This window comes from Triticum aestivum, chromosome 3B, assembly GCF_018294505.1.
Source record: "Triticum aestivum cultivar Chinese Spring chromosome 3B, IWGSC CS RefSeq v2.1, whole genome shotgun sequence".
Taxonomy (NCBI): domain Eukaryota; kingdom Viridiplantae; phylum Streptophyta; class Magnoliopsida; order Poales; family Poaceae; genus Triticum; species Triticum aestivum.
In genome coordinates, this window is record NC_057801.1 from 22,351,111 (window position 1) to 22,365,471 (window position 14,361).

At 42.6% G+C, this 14,361-nt stretch overlaps 1 pseudogene; it reads right to left on the bottom strand.

The window, feature by feature from the left end:
* Positions 1 to 8,111: 8,111 nt before the first annotated feature.
* On the bottom strand, positions 8,112 to 13,404 carry LOC123067186 (uncharacterized; annotated as a pseudogene).
* Positions 13,405 to 14,361: the final 957 nt, after the last annotated feature.

The following is a 14,361-nucleotide window of genomic DNA, read 5'->3' on the forward strand; positions in this document are numbered from 1 at the left end:
AGAGTTTGTTCTTGATGAATAAATTCTAGTTCCAAGTGTTTTCATTTTTTCTTTTCCGGAGTTCAAATTTCCTCCGCCATTTCGTTGGAACCTCCACCTAAATCACCGCAAGGCTTTAATCTTATTCTTTTCATCTTTCATTCTATCTCGTCATCCTTCTTGGTACCGGAGTTCTTCATGGTTGTTCGTCATGATTTAATTCATTCCTCAAGAGTTCATCAAGATTTTGTTGAAAGAGCTCAAGTATCTTCTTCTTATTGCTTCCTGAGGTGCTCATTCTTTCAATTCTCCCGGAGGCATTGCATGGTTCTCTCGTCAGTATCATTCCATCCTCTCAAGTTCATGTTCTAATCCTTCCATTTTCAGCAGGAGCGCTGTCTAAATCCTTTCAGTCTTATTCATTTCTTATTTCTTTCTAACCAGAGTGGTTTCATAGTCTATCTGGTTTCGTGGGTTTTCGATTCTCGTCATTTTCGTCGTTCTCCTCTTTTTATCGAGTGCTCTCTATTCTTTGTTTCTTCTTTTGAGTTCTTGTTTCACCTCATCCCTTTTTCCCTTCCGTCTCGGTCCTAAGATCTCGGGACGAGATCTCTTGTTAGTGGAGGAGTGTTGTAACGCCCCGGATTCGTTGCGCCAGGTGTATGCCAGCTATTCGCCGTCCTTGCCATGCCATTTTCTTGCGTGTTGCATTTTATCATGTCATCATGTGCATCTCATTTTGCATGCGTGTTCGTCTCAGGCATCCGGGCCTTTTTCTCCGTTGTCCGTTTTGCCATCCGGCACTCCTATGTCCTCCGGCGTTCCCCTTTTGTCTCCTGTTGTGAGAGGGTGTTAAACATTCTTGGAATGGCCCGAGGTTTGCCAAGCGGCCTTGGTACACCACCGGTAGACCGCCTGTCAAGTTTCGTGCCATTTGGAGGTCGTTTGATACTCCAACGGTTAACCGGGTAACCATAAAGCCTCTTTTGTTGCAGCCCAACACCCCCTCCAAAGTGGCCCAAAGCCCAGCAAACTCCCCTCCATGCTCTCGATCGTTCGATCACGATCGTGTGGGCGAAAACCGCTCCTCATTTGGACTCTCCTAGCTCCCTATGCCTATATAAACGTCCTCCCCGTCCATTTTCGCGGATCACACCCTAGCAAACTCCTCCCCGCGCCGCCGGACATGTCCATCCGCGCCGGACACGTCACCCGAACCAATCACGACACGCCACGTCGCCTTCCCCGCCGCCTCATCCAACCAACCCTCGCCACCTGTCCCCGCCGCTGTCCTCTCCTCCGCGCGCCGCCGCGGGCCCGCTCGGCCCGGGCGCGGCCCGCCCGAGCCCGTTAGCCGCCCGCCAAGCCCCCGCGGCCCCGCGCCCACTCCGCCGCCCGTCTCCCTCGCCCGACCCGCCGCCGGCCACCGGTCGCCGGTCCCCGTCGCCGAGCCTCGCCGCGTCCCCGCGCCGCCCGGGATCTCCGCCGCCGATCCAGTGCCTCCGCCACCTTCGCCTCGACACCGGTAGCCGCGTGCGCCGCCGGCCTCGCCCCCGTGGACGCCACCGCGCCTCCCCGCGCCTCGTCGCAAGACGGTCGCCTTCCGACCTCCGCCGTCACCGGATTCGGAGCCCCCGCATCCGGATCTCCCCATCCTCGCCGTCCGCCGGCCATCCCACCGCCGGAGCACCGCCCCGCCCTGCCGGAGTAGCGCCGCTGCCCCTGCTCCTCCAATCCAGGCGGGATCGAGGAGGAGGCCGAGCTCCTCCGGACGTGGGCGCCGCGCCTCCAAGGCCCAGCCCCTTCCGATCCAGCCGGCCCAACCTCCCCCGCGATCTGGGCCAGGCCCGCTAGGTGAGCTCCTATTTGCGTAAATCCCGCCCTGGGTGTCCTTTAGTATTCTACGCCCGTCTTGTTTTTTTTTAGAAAAACGACAAAGTCCCTAGAGATCATAAGATTTTATACACCTGTTCATAGCATCATAACTTGTTGCATACTACCCCGTTTCGTGCGTGTACTATGTCAAATTGTTTGTCTCAACGAGTACTTCATTTCATTCCATTTCATCATGTTCATTTGAGTTCGTCTTGATGCCCGAATCATCGTTGCAAGAGTGCATGTTGCTGTTAATCTGCTGAAACTGTTATAACATGCCCTTTTGTCATTTTTGCCATGTTTGATGTGTGCATCCTATGAGGTTGATGTCTACATGTGTTTTGATCTATGCCATGCCATCTTTCCAGGGGTGTATGACATGTATTTTTGTGATCAATGTGGTGACTAGCACAAGCATGTAAACTAGGCCTCGTGATGTTGCTGATTTTAGTCCTTGTTCTGATGTTATTTTTATGCCATGTAAACTTGATGCTATAGAGAGATCCATGCTTATTTTGAGATACTTCAGTAAGGGTGTTTTGTACATATGGTTATGAGCTATCCATCCATGCCCCTGGTTGCATTTATAGCTTGCTGTAGATTGTTCATATCTTGCTCCAAACTTGCTAAATGATGTTGCTGTCAGCCTGTTAACATGAAGTTCAATGTTTCCATGATTGTTGTTAGTTATCCATCCACCCTATGAACCTGCTCTTGCCATACTTAGCTTCTTAAACATGTCTTCTTACTGTTGGTTGCCTTGTCATGCCATGTATTTTTCTGTGGTGAGTGGTTCAAGCTTACCAACATGCCTACTTATTGTTGTTCCTGCCATGTATGAATCTGTCATATAACTTGCTATGTTTACATGGATGTCATCATATTTTCTGTGCCTTTTTGGCTCATGGTCAGTAAGGGACTTTTGTTCTATGCATTTAGTAGTATCATGCCATGCCTTTGTTTGCCATGATAAGTTCCTGTAACATGTTGTTTGATAGCTCTAAACATTGCAACCTGATGTTATTTTCTGCAAAGTCTGAACTGTTTTATCTGCAATCTTGCCATGTGTGTTTGAGCATGTTCTAGTGATTTCTAGAGATAGCCCAGTGTTCATGTTTTGTTATGCTTTACTTGTACATCATGCCCATGCCTTTTGTTTTCTTGTTGAGGTCCTATAGCATGTTGTTTTGATTCTTGCAAGATGCCTAGTTGCTGTTTTGGACAGCTTGTCCTTTAAACTTGTTTCATGTGTGTGTGTTGAATCGTTGCTCCGTTTTGAGTGTGCTCTATATGAAACTTGCTTGATTTTGCATGTAGTTTCATATTATCATGTTGCATCCATGTTTTGAGGTGTTTGCTTGATGTTTATATGCATTTTGCATCAATGCCATGTTTAACTTGTTTTGCTCATATCTTCTAGGCCGTAGCTCCGAATTAAATGAACTTCATATGTAACTTGACTAGAATCTCGTGTAGATCATCGTGGTGCATCTTGACTTGCTGTTTAACAACTTGAACATAAGGTTTATTCAGATCTGGACCAATTTAGAAATTTGCATATGAGGACTTACCGGAATTGTTATATGGTGTTCCCGGCCTCATTTAAACTTGCCTTGATGTGTTGCTCTTGTTTGCATCGCCTCTTGCCATGAGTAGCTTCATGTAGCCTTTGTAATGCATCATGCTTGTTGTGCATCATGCCTTGTTCATGTGTGGTGTGTTTACCATGTTGTGTGCTTCTTCTCGATAGTTCCCGTTCTGTTGCGATCGTGAGGATTCGTTCGTCTACGCTTGATTCGTCTTCGTGGCTTCATCCGTTCGTCTTCTTCATGGACTCGTTCTTCTTCCTTGCGGGATTTCAGGCAAGATGACCGCTACCCTGGATCTCACTACTATCATTGCTATGCTAGTTGCTTCATTCTATCGCTTTGCTGCGTAACCTATCTTTTGCTCCTCAAGCCTCCCAAATTGCCATGAACCTCTAACCTTTGATACCCTTCCTAGCAAACCATTGCTTGGCTATGTTACCGCTTTGCTCAGCCCTCTTATAGCGTTGCTAGTTGCAGGTGAAGCTGAAGATTGCTCCATGGTGGACAGGATTATGTTGGGATATCACAATATCTCTTATATTATTAATGCATCTATATATTTGGTAAAGGGTGGAAGGCCTTATGCCTGGTGTTTTGTTCCACTCTTGCCGCCCTAGTTTCCGTCATACCGGTGTTATGTTCCCGCATTTTGCGTTCCTTACGCGGTTGGGTGATTTATGGGACCCCCTTGACAGTTCGCTTTGAATAAAACTCCTCCGGCAAGGCCCAACCTTGGTTTTACCATTTGCCTCACCACCACCGATATTTTCCCTTGGGAGTAATTAACCCAAGGGTCATCTTTATTTTAGCCCCCCCTCCCCCCCCCCCGGGCCAGGGGTTGTCTAAGTGTTGGTCCGAACCGGGCAGACTACGGGGCCACCTCGGGGCAACTTGAGGGCTGGTTTTACTCGTAGGCTGACCTATCGGGTGTAGCCCTGAGAACGAGATATGTGCAGCTCCTATCGGGATTGTCGGCGCATCGGGCGGCTTTGCTGGTCTTGTTTTACCATTGTCGAAATGTCTTGTAAACCGGGATTTCGAGTCTGATCGGGTCTTCCTGGGAGAAGGTATATCCTTCGTTGATCGCGAGAGCTTATCATGGACTAAGTTGGGACACCCCTGCAGGGTATAATCTTTCGAAAGCCGTGCCTGCGGTTATAGGCAGATGGGAATTTGTTAATGTCCGGTTGTAGATAACTTGACACCAGATCCGAATTAAAACGCATCAACCATGTGTGTAGCCGTGATGGTCTCTTTTCGGCGGAGTCCGGGAAGTGAACACGGTTTTGGGTTATGTTTGACGTAAGTAGGAGTTCAGGATCACTTCTTGATCATTGCTAGTTGACGACCGTTCCGCTTGCTCTCTTCTCGCTCTTATTTGCGTATGTTAGCCACCACATATGCTTAGTCGCTGCTGCAACCTCACCAGTTTACCCCTTCCTTTTCCATTAAGCTTTGCTAGTCTTGATACCCATGGTAATGGGATTGCTGAGTCCTCGTGGCTCACAGATTACTACAACAACAGTTACAGGTACAGGTTTCGCGATGATCTTGACGCGAGAGCGATGTTTGCTTGTTTTGGAGTTCTTCTTCTGCTTCTTCTTCGATCAGGGGATAGGTTCCTGGTCGGCAGCCTGGGCTAGCAGCGTGGATGTCGTCTGAGTTTCTGTTTGTGTTTTTCATCCGTAGTCGGATGGTGCTCTTATGTAAGATGATGTTGTATTCGTGTGGCATTGTATGCCTTATGTATGTATCCCCATCTATTATGTAATGTTGATGTAATGATATCCACCTTGCAAAAGCGTTTCAATATGCGGGTCTATCCTTGGTGGGACCATCGAGTTCCTTTTGGATATGGTCGCATATTGGGTGTGACAAGTGTCTCGCTCCTCTTCGTTTTCTCCCCAATGGTGGCTGATGGCAGCGGCGTTGGATGCCCTCTCTCCCTGCTTTGGTTCCCCTCCCCCTCTCTCCACCCTGATCTGTTTTTTCCTCTCCGAGATGCAGCGCGAAGGATGACAGGGATGAGCGGCAGGCCGGCGACCAGCAGCACCCCTCTCTTCTCTGTTGGTGATTCCTCCCCAGGTACAGCAACCCTAGCTGTTCGATCTATTTGGGCAGTAGATTCGCCGATTGTGTGCATGCTGATCTCAAGTACGTTTCGTGTGTGATTTGTGTCTATGCGATGGCTCGTGTTTACGCCTTGTATGGCATGCTTCCTTCTGATTGGTTAGCTGCAGTCCGAAGCACAATATTAGTTCAGTTTTGTGCATGCCATCTTAGAAGTTATTTTTTTTCTTTTGTTTCAGTTTTCTGTTGTAGATGGACAGCAAGAGGAAGATGTTGTAGTTTGTTGTGTTAATAAGCCAATATTCTTGCTGCCATACCTGTAGTTTGTTGTGTTAATCACTTAATTGTGTAAATTTACTAATTTAGGGGTTAATACCTATATGATTCCATTAGTGAATTGTACATTTCCTTACTTTTGCGGTTGTGGACTATAATTCATTGGGAGTTAACTATCAGTAGTTTGATTGTTCACATAGGTCCTACATACATTTCCCTCCTGTTGCAATTGTGGACTTCAATTAGTTGGATTTTAACTTTGTTTCATTTTGTCTAGTATTGTAGGAGCGTCTGCACCAGCCCCCAAGAAGGTATAAGCTTCTGGTGTTGAATTTTTACACGTGGTACATGTTTCGCCTGATAGCTACAACTGTCTAGTCTACTTGGTACATTCTGAATTGTCTTGTACCTAGCGTTTTAGTGAAAACGATTGCGGCATGTTATTTGCTTCCTTCCCGGTTAACAGCGTTTTACTGATCTGTTGATTTGGTACTGCTGCAGTGCTACAATATCAATCCAAGTCTGCTTGCTATGGATATGTTGTTCTTGTGGGTTCTTACATTAGGAGTGCTAGTACTATCTCTACCTGAGTACTTGTTACGTGCGGTAGCAAACATTGATCAAAATAGTTGTTGTTATTCTAGGCAAATCAGTCACTGGCAATATTCTAGGCAAAGAGAACAATTGGTTCTCACTTCTGTATTGTTTGTGCATATACTGGATTCGTCAAGATAAATTTCGGTTTTTGCATTATGTTGGTCCCATACATGAAATTTCAATATACTTGAGTACTTCTGTTTTTGTTGTATTATTCCTCTGGCTAAACCTCTTTTTTTGTGAGTTTCTTATATTTTTTGCATGTGCCTTCTACATGCTGGATTTACTTGTAGTATTGTTAATCATATATCTTTGGTTAGGCGGTCTTAGGCTCAGTTTACACATGTCGTGCTGGACAGAAATTTAGACGAATCACTTGCAACAAACCTGTCCCTTGTCTCACCATGAAAGAAATAATAATGTTGAGCTAATAATGTCAGGATAATTATCATTATCAGTAACAATGTCATATGCCTGTGTCTGTGTTAGTTGATTCAATTGACCTATGGATATGCCAATAGTCATATCATCAATAATAATGTGACAGCTCTCGGTCTCCTTTAATTGATTCTACCTATATATGGACATGTAAATGTTCTGTTGCCACATTCAGTAATGTCATGACTCAGGAGCTCAACTCCATAATTTTCTCTCCTTTTCTCTTCTTTCCAAGACAAGGATAGATCAGATTACAATCAGAATACAACAAGTAAATTTTTGTCCAACAACTGAATTTCCAACAACCTTCTAGGTAGAACAATCCATTTATATCATGAATATATGAAGGGAAGGACATGATTGCTACATGATTGCCATTATACTCCTTGCTGCTAGTTGCATTATTTCTCAGTGCTACAAATGTGTTTAACTTGTAGCTTCTAGCTTAAGTGAGTAGCCAGTACTGTAGTGAGTAGCTTAACTAGTTTAAGTACTGAGTACTGATATTAAATGATGCGTGAAATGATGTATTATGTATATTTAGCATGATCTGTTTCAGATTATAAATGATGCATGAAATGAATTCTTGTGTAAGTGGAGGCTTGCTATGTTGTTGCAGCTAGCTGTTTCTGTTTCCTCATTTGGATTACTCAATTATTTAGTTTATTATTACTTGGGAATAGTACGTATGAGACTACGAGTGGACCGATGTTATGTACCGGAGGGAGGACGAACTTAGGGTGAGAGAGCACCCTTGCACCATCCTAATCGAGGCCTCGAAGGAGTTGATCAGGATGGCCTCCTCCTCGTGGTAGCGCTTGGCGTGGTGCACCATCCACCGGTAGCAGGGGTCAGACTTGTCCTGGATCGGCAGGATGGGCATGCAGCCGGGCACCCTAACGGGCTTGGCGAGGTCCAGGAACTCGCCGGGCATGGAGTCGTCGAGCTCCGGGAGGTGAAGCATCATGAGAGAGAGAGAGGGGGGGGGGGCTTAGAGTAACATAGGTAAATACCTTATCATAGTATAAATGTTACGCTAATATGTGTCATGCATGGCGATAAATAAATAAGATCATATATGATACTATGCACTATGACGGTGATATCATACACTACTATGATATTCATGATACTAATATATGATAGTCCCCACTGTGAGTAGCCTCACAAACGGATCTTCGCCGTCCGCCTCCTCAGGACAACACTGCTATCCCGCGTGGAGCTCATCCATCTTTCCATCTACAACCTTATCTTTTCACCGACCTCTCTTGCCCACTCATTTCCTCCTCATCTTTTCCCCTTTCTATCTTCATTCGTTAACCTAGCTAAGAAAAAGTAGAGGGGCAGCAGCTTCCCATGGCAGCCATGATCCATCAGCTCGAGACCTATACCAATATAGAAATATCGAAGGAGCAAATTCAAATTAATCTCCAAAATCAAACCATGTCAAACCATCGAGCTATATTACTCTAATGGTGAGTTCTCGACATGTTTAGCATACAGTTAATATCATACCTAATATCATCCTCGAGTGCGCTGAAACTAGCAAAATGAGTGCTTCACATCCAAACACAGTTAATCTGGGAGAGGAGAGACACAGTTATGCACGTCCTCGCAGATCAGAGAGCATAAAGCACGATTGTACTATGTTGGCTAGATCATCTCGCATGAGTTGACATGACAAGGATGGTGAGCCTCCATACAACCAAGTCGGCAAACAAAGGTGGAAAAGCATGCGCTCTCATGCACAATGCTCATTGTTGTTGCCGGAGAATAACCTGTCGGGTTATTGTGACCACCGCCACCATTATGTATGATGCAGGGGACAAAAGAAGAACTTCAAAGTTAGGCATCAAATGAGGGCGCTGCAAGCTCTCGCTTATTGTGAGACCAAAGGTAACCTTGCCTACATCGCACTCTCGCATGGGTCTAGCCCAACACTGATGCAACGAAGCAAATCTTTTCCTTATGCTTTTTCTTTACGTTTACTTATATTTTGAAATATTCTCTCTATATACGCATATATCAAAACTTAGCTTACTTAATTTTTTTTAAAAATTGCCATGTATTAAAATAATCCATGCAGTTTTTAAAACCTATTCATGCTATTTTATTAGAAAAAAGTTGTGCCATTAAAAATGTAACATTTGAAAATGTTCAAATTTTTTTAATTTTTTTCATGATATTTTCTAAGAATGCTATTAAAAGTATAAAAATTTCTCGTAATTGAAAAAAATGTAAAATTCGAAAATTTGTTGATGGAAATCAAAAAATGTTAGCAAGTTTAAAAATATGTTTAATGACATTTTCCAAAAATGCTTATGAACTGTAAAAAAGTTGTTCACACAATTTCAAAAGATATTCGTAACATATAATAAAATGTTTCTGATATTTTAGAAAAATGTTCTAACAACTGTTTACATGTTCACAAAAATATTCATGATATATTTTAATGAATTTTAATGTATATTCTTAAAAACTTTATTTTCTTCCTTCAAAATATTCAATGCGCATTTTACAAATATTTAGTGTGTATAGTTTGATAATTTTTCACCATGTGTCTAAATAATGTTCAATTCATATCTAAAGAATTTTTCAGTTTGTATACAAAATGTTAAACGTGCATTCGGGAAAACTTGGCACGTAAATAAATAGGAATATAAAAACATGGAAAAAGCAGAGAAAATAAAAAATAAAATGCATGTAGAACCATTCCAAAACCAATCAAAATAGTGCAAAAAATTTCAGTAACCAGATATCAAAAGGTTGTCAAAATCTCTGGGTACGTCTTGTTGGGCCGGCCCACATAACACATCACTTGAGGCGAGCGTTGCTATGGTCTCGAAAAAGGCGTAGCATTTGCGGCAAATGAACCAGACATCAAAAAAGAAGAAGAAAATAGAGTAGAAATTAAGGCTGGCCAGATAAGCGTTGCTACGCGTCAATGAAGACCTCAGATGAGATTCTACCTACCTATAAGGGGGTCGTATGGATAAATAAAATTGCGATAATGGATCAGGCGGACTACAGGTGGTAATCAAGGCGCAGCAGATAAGCACAACGGATTAAACTAAAAATGAAGTTACGCGTGTGGATAAAAATCGCTTTCCATATTTGTCTCATGTGGCCGCTACGCACAAGCAGCGCTCCAAATCGAGCAAATTGGGTCGGGACATTTTGTAGCTCTACACAAAGCTTTCTCCTTCCAGTTTTGCCAACCTTTGGGAGCTTCGATGGTCTCTTTTGTTCAAAAAAAAATCTCTAAAAAGTTTCGTTGCATTTCGACTTTGTTTGTTACTGATATTCTGAAAATCAAAAACATGCAAAAAACAGTAACTAGCACTAGGCACTAGTTAATAGGTTAGTGTATATATATATTGGTGTATCTTTAATGGCACAGCAAAGGGAAGTTTTTCTTGCTGCATCTTACCGGGTGATTTATTAACAACTTAGACTTATATTACAAATAATTATGTATTCTTTTCTTTTCGGAAATGTTAACGCCCACACGTGTGGGCGTTTGCACATCGCCCACACGCCTTCATCACCACTCATTTTGTCACGTATGAATAGATGACATCAGCAGAATTTTTTTTGGTTTTTGGCTTAAAAATGTTGTATCTCCTAAATAAAAAAGCGAACTAAAAATCCGTTTTCACCATTAAATCCGGCTCGACGAGATCTTCAAAACTAAACCCCATGTTGATTTGTTTCGATGATTTTTTTTTTGCCGGAAGTTGCCACGATGTTTACACCGCAGTTGCCATAGGGCTTAAACTAAAGTTGCCATGTGGCAATTTTAGTTTGTAGATCATGGCAATTTTAGTATTTTGATGATGGCAACTCCAGTACTTTGACCATGAAAATTATTTTTTGTATGAACCATGGCAATTTTACGTGCATGTATTATGGCAATTTTAGTTTATGGTTCATGGCAAGTCTAGTTTTTTAATTCCCCGTTTTATAAATGTCAAATTTACTTTTAAATGTAGAAGAAAATAGCTGAAACATATCATGACAACTTCAGTATAAACATCATGACAATTCATATGCAATAGACATGGCAACTTTTAATCCAAAAAAAAATTCATCAAAACATATCAACATGGGATCTAGTTTCGAAGATCTCATCGCGAGGGATTTAATGGTGAAAACGTATTTTCATCGGATTTTTCGTTTAAGAGATAAAACATTTTAAAAACTGAAAATCAAAAAAGATTCCTGCATGCATGCATGCGATGACGTGACAATCTGTTTACATTAAAGACGTGTGGTGCGTCTCCCTTCCTGCCACACGTGTGGCAGTTAGCTCGACCCTTTCTTTTTCATCTACTACTACATTTGAGGTTGATGCAGTACGAAGTTTACTAAATTGACAAACTGTGAGAGAATTTTATTTTATTTGTAGCAACCCACGCATATCAAGGAGTAGTTCGCAAAGGGAGGCCCTCACATCTACTAGTTCGACAATGTTAGTTTTGAAAGTTATAAACATTGCTTTGTTTATTTTTACGGAGTAGAAACATTGCTGTGTTAGCACAGTTCAATGACAACTAGAGGCTGGGGCGCCACCCGATGGCGCCACCTGAGGTGGACCTGTGCGCTCCCAGCCTGGCTATGCACATGGTTCGGCCACTGCGTTTTGTACGTGAACATTAGCTCATGAGCAGATTAAATGTCTCACAATTTCTTTATGCAATCACCAGGAAGTAAATTAGGCAAACAAATAAGGTCATCTGGGAACTTATACAAATAGTATATCATCAAATTATATGAAGGGTAACCCATACATAGGAACGTATACAGATGGTATATCAAAGAATCAAATGCACTATATGAAGTAATACACGTTTTGGGTCCATGGTCTTCTACATCCAGAACAATGATTACATGATTACAGTGGTACACGTTGCTGATGCTCAGTGTAGGTGGTTCAGTACTCTGTTTACTGATTCCAAATCTTGCCCTGTGTTCTACGTTCTGAAATCACATTGTTTCAAACAGCATCTTTTAAGAGTCTACCAAGGAATTCAAGTACCGATTTAACGGGAGGGATTTGCATCGAAATGACATCCATGGAAGCCAGCAGAAATGTAATAGCTGGCTTCCACGAACCACAATTTATCTTTCATAAATTTGTTCTGCTTTGATGCAGCAAGTTTATCTGAGACTTGTAAGCTCTGCACGCTACCCGTACATAAAACAGAGATAAGAACTGATGAAGTATAATGGAAATCCTTATCCTTCCATTTGTTCCTTCTTTGTATCCCAAAACATGTCCGCATTTGATATATACAAGTGTTATTCCATTCCGGACACTTCATTAGAAAGAAGATACCATCACCATGCTGTGAGAGACCCCCATATCCATGGGACGGACACGATTCTTATGAGCTAGTACTATTCTATAAAAGAGAAGTAGAGAACACATGCAGTATGTAAGCCATTCTTATTAACAACTTAGATGAAAAGAGCTTGATGGCTTGATCGAGTACATTAGAGCAGTATCCTTGATGCAGCAACAAAAGCAAGTTTGCAAAGAAAAGATGAACTAAGAAAAGATCGTTGGTTTACAAACTTACAATTATAGCTCGCCCAAATGCACCAGCACAAACATAAGACCATGTCCTGGAAGCATGCCCAGTCAACTGCATGTGTACAAAAGCAATATCTGAGGTAACAGTGCTTCATAGAAAAGATATATACTGGTGACAACTTTTTCAGTGTATTCCTTCACAAAAGAATACTCAATTTGCAGTGGATCAGAAACCAGCCAGTCGCTTAACCAGGTATATGATATTTGCTACTCCTTTGATTTTGTAAATCGCATGCGTCCGGAATAACATTACTACACTGGATCATGAATCCTGCAGATAAAACTATTAAGTTAACGGGTCGCTGGGGATAGAAGTAATAAGACTGTACTTAATTTTTCTGTCTGCAGGAATATTTACCTAATTATTTCTGTTAGATTATGGGAGAATGCCAAAATAAAATGAGGAAGTGTTGAGGGAGTAGAAACTAACTTGCCCAACACGTGGGGTAAGAACTTGACTGAAGTCAAGCCGTACAGGTAGAGTTGTTTTACAGAACTATATGCACAGTTGTATTCATATCTCGCAGGGTTATTTATACATGCGGAGAGGTACAAGGGGGTGAGGGAGAGATCGTGTACCATGGCCGTGGCCGAGCATGTCATGCATGCGTGGTGGACGTGCGCACGTAGTGCACGCACCTCCTGAACTATCCGAAGGACCTGGTCAAGGCCGTTGTCCATCAGGTCGTGTAGTAGACTTCCAACAGGTAGTTCCCAATGGAGCAGGGCCACAACCTTGAATCCATTTTCACCTATTGCTTTATAAATTGCCAGAAACTTCTTAAGAATACGGTCTCTAGCAAAGTATCTAGTGACGAGAAAAGCCACAGCTTTAGCTAGCTTACAATCAACAAAGTTCAATGAGAAAATACAGAACGGCGAAATTAAAACAGAAATGTTCTTCATGTTGAAGTAACTTACTGTCCCACTGATTGAAACCATAATAGTACTAGTAACACTACCGAATAATAGACTTGCAGACATGGTCAATGGTAGTGTTGGAACTGCAAGAACCTGAATGAAACAAACACTGTCATTAGTACTAATCCAAATTTGCAACCCCAATGTTATGCAAAAGGTCTAAGATTCATAGCCAAAAGGATCACCAGTTCCAAAAAAACTAAGTCATGAAGATTATATAAGTATGTACTGCCTAGGCATTTATGTGACAACTGCATTCACAAAGAGGGGCATTAGCTTCTCGTGGACATTAGGTTGTGTACAACCCCCTAGTATTATCAGATTATAGCATTTCAAACACTTAGGAAGAACAACAACCCAACTGTCCTGCTGATAAGGCAACCTTCTATTATCATCTGAAATGGAATAGCTAGCTTAATTAGGTGGAAATGATCATAAGCCTTTACAAGAAGGTAGAGGACTAAGATTGATAATTTCAAGAATATAACTCCAATTCAAAAGTCGAATAAGCAAAGTTGAATTTAAATTTTGGTATGGCAATAACTTCAGATGTTTAAATTTATGTTAGAAGGCAGCATTACAATTAAAAATAGGCAAATCACTAGCTAAGTGGCTACTTGAACAGAACAAAAGTAACCACAAAATTTCAACATAACGAAAAAGGCTTTCGCCCTGCTTTATATTATAAAGCAACTGCCCAAGCCAACATTCCACATAGGTTCACACACGCGCACAAACACACAAGTCTCAGTACACATAAGGTCCAAAAGGGGTTAATGCTGAGGGCACAACTCAACAAGACCTGAGAACAGAAAAAAGCACACACACACGGGGTGCAAAGTAGCATCTAGTCGGGCTCGGGGGGGGGGGGGGGGGGGGGAGGTAGCGGAGGCGCCAAGCGGAAGGCGAGCGATCGAAGGTCGGCGAAGAGGGTGTTGATGACGTCCCGATCCTGAGGGTGGCTAAGCGGCCGCCAAAGGTGCAAGTACCCACACATTTTAAAAATGGCGTCAGTAGCGC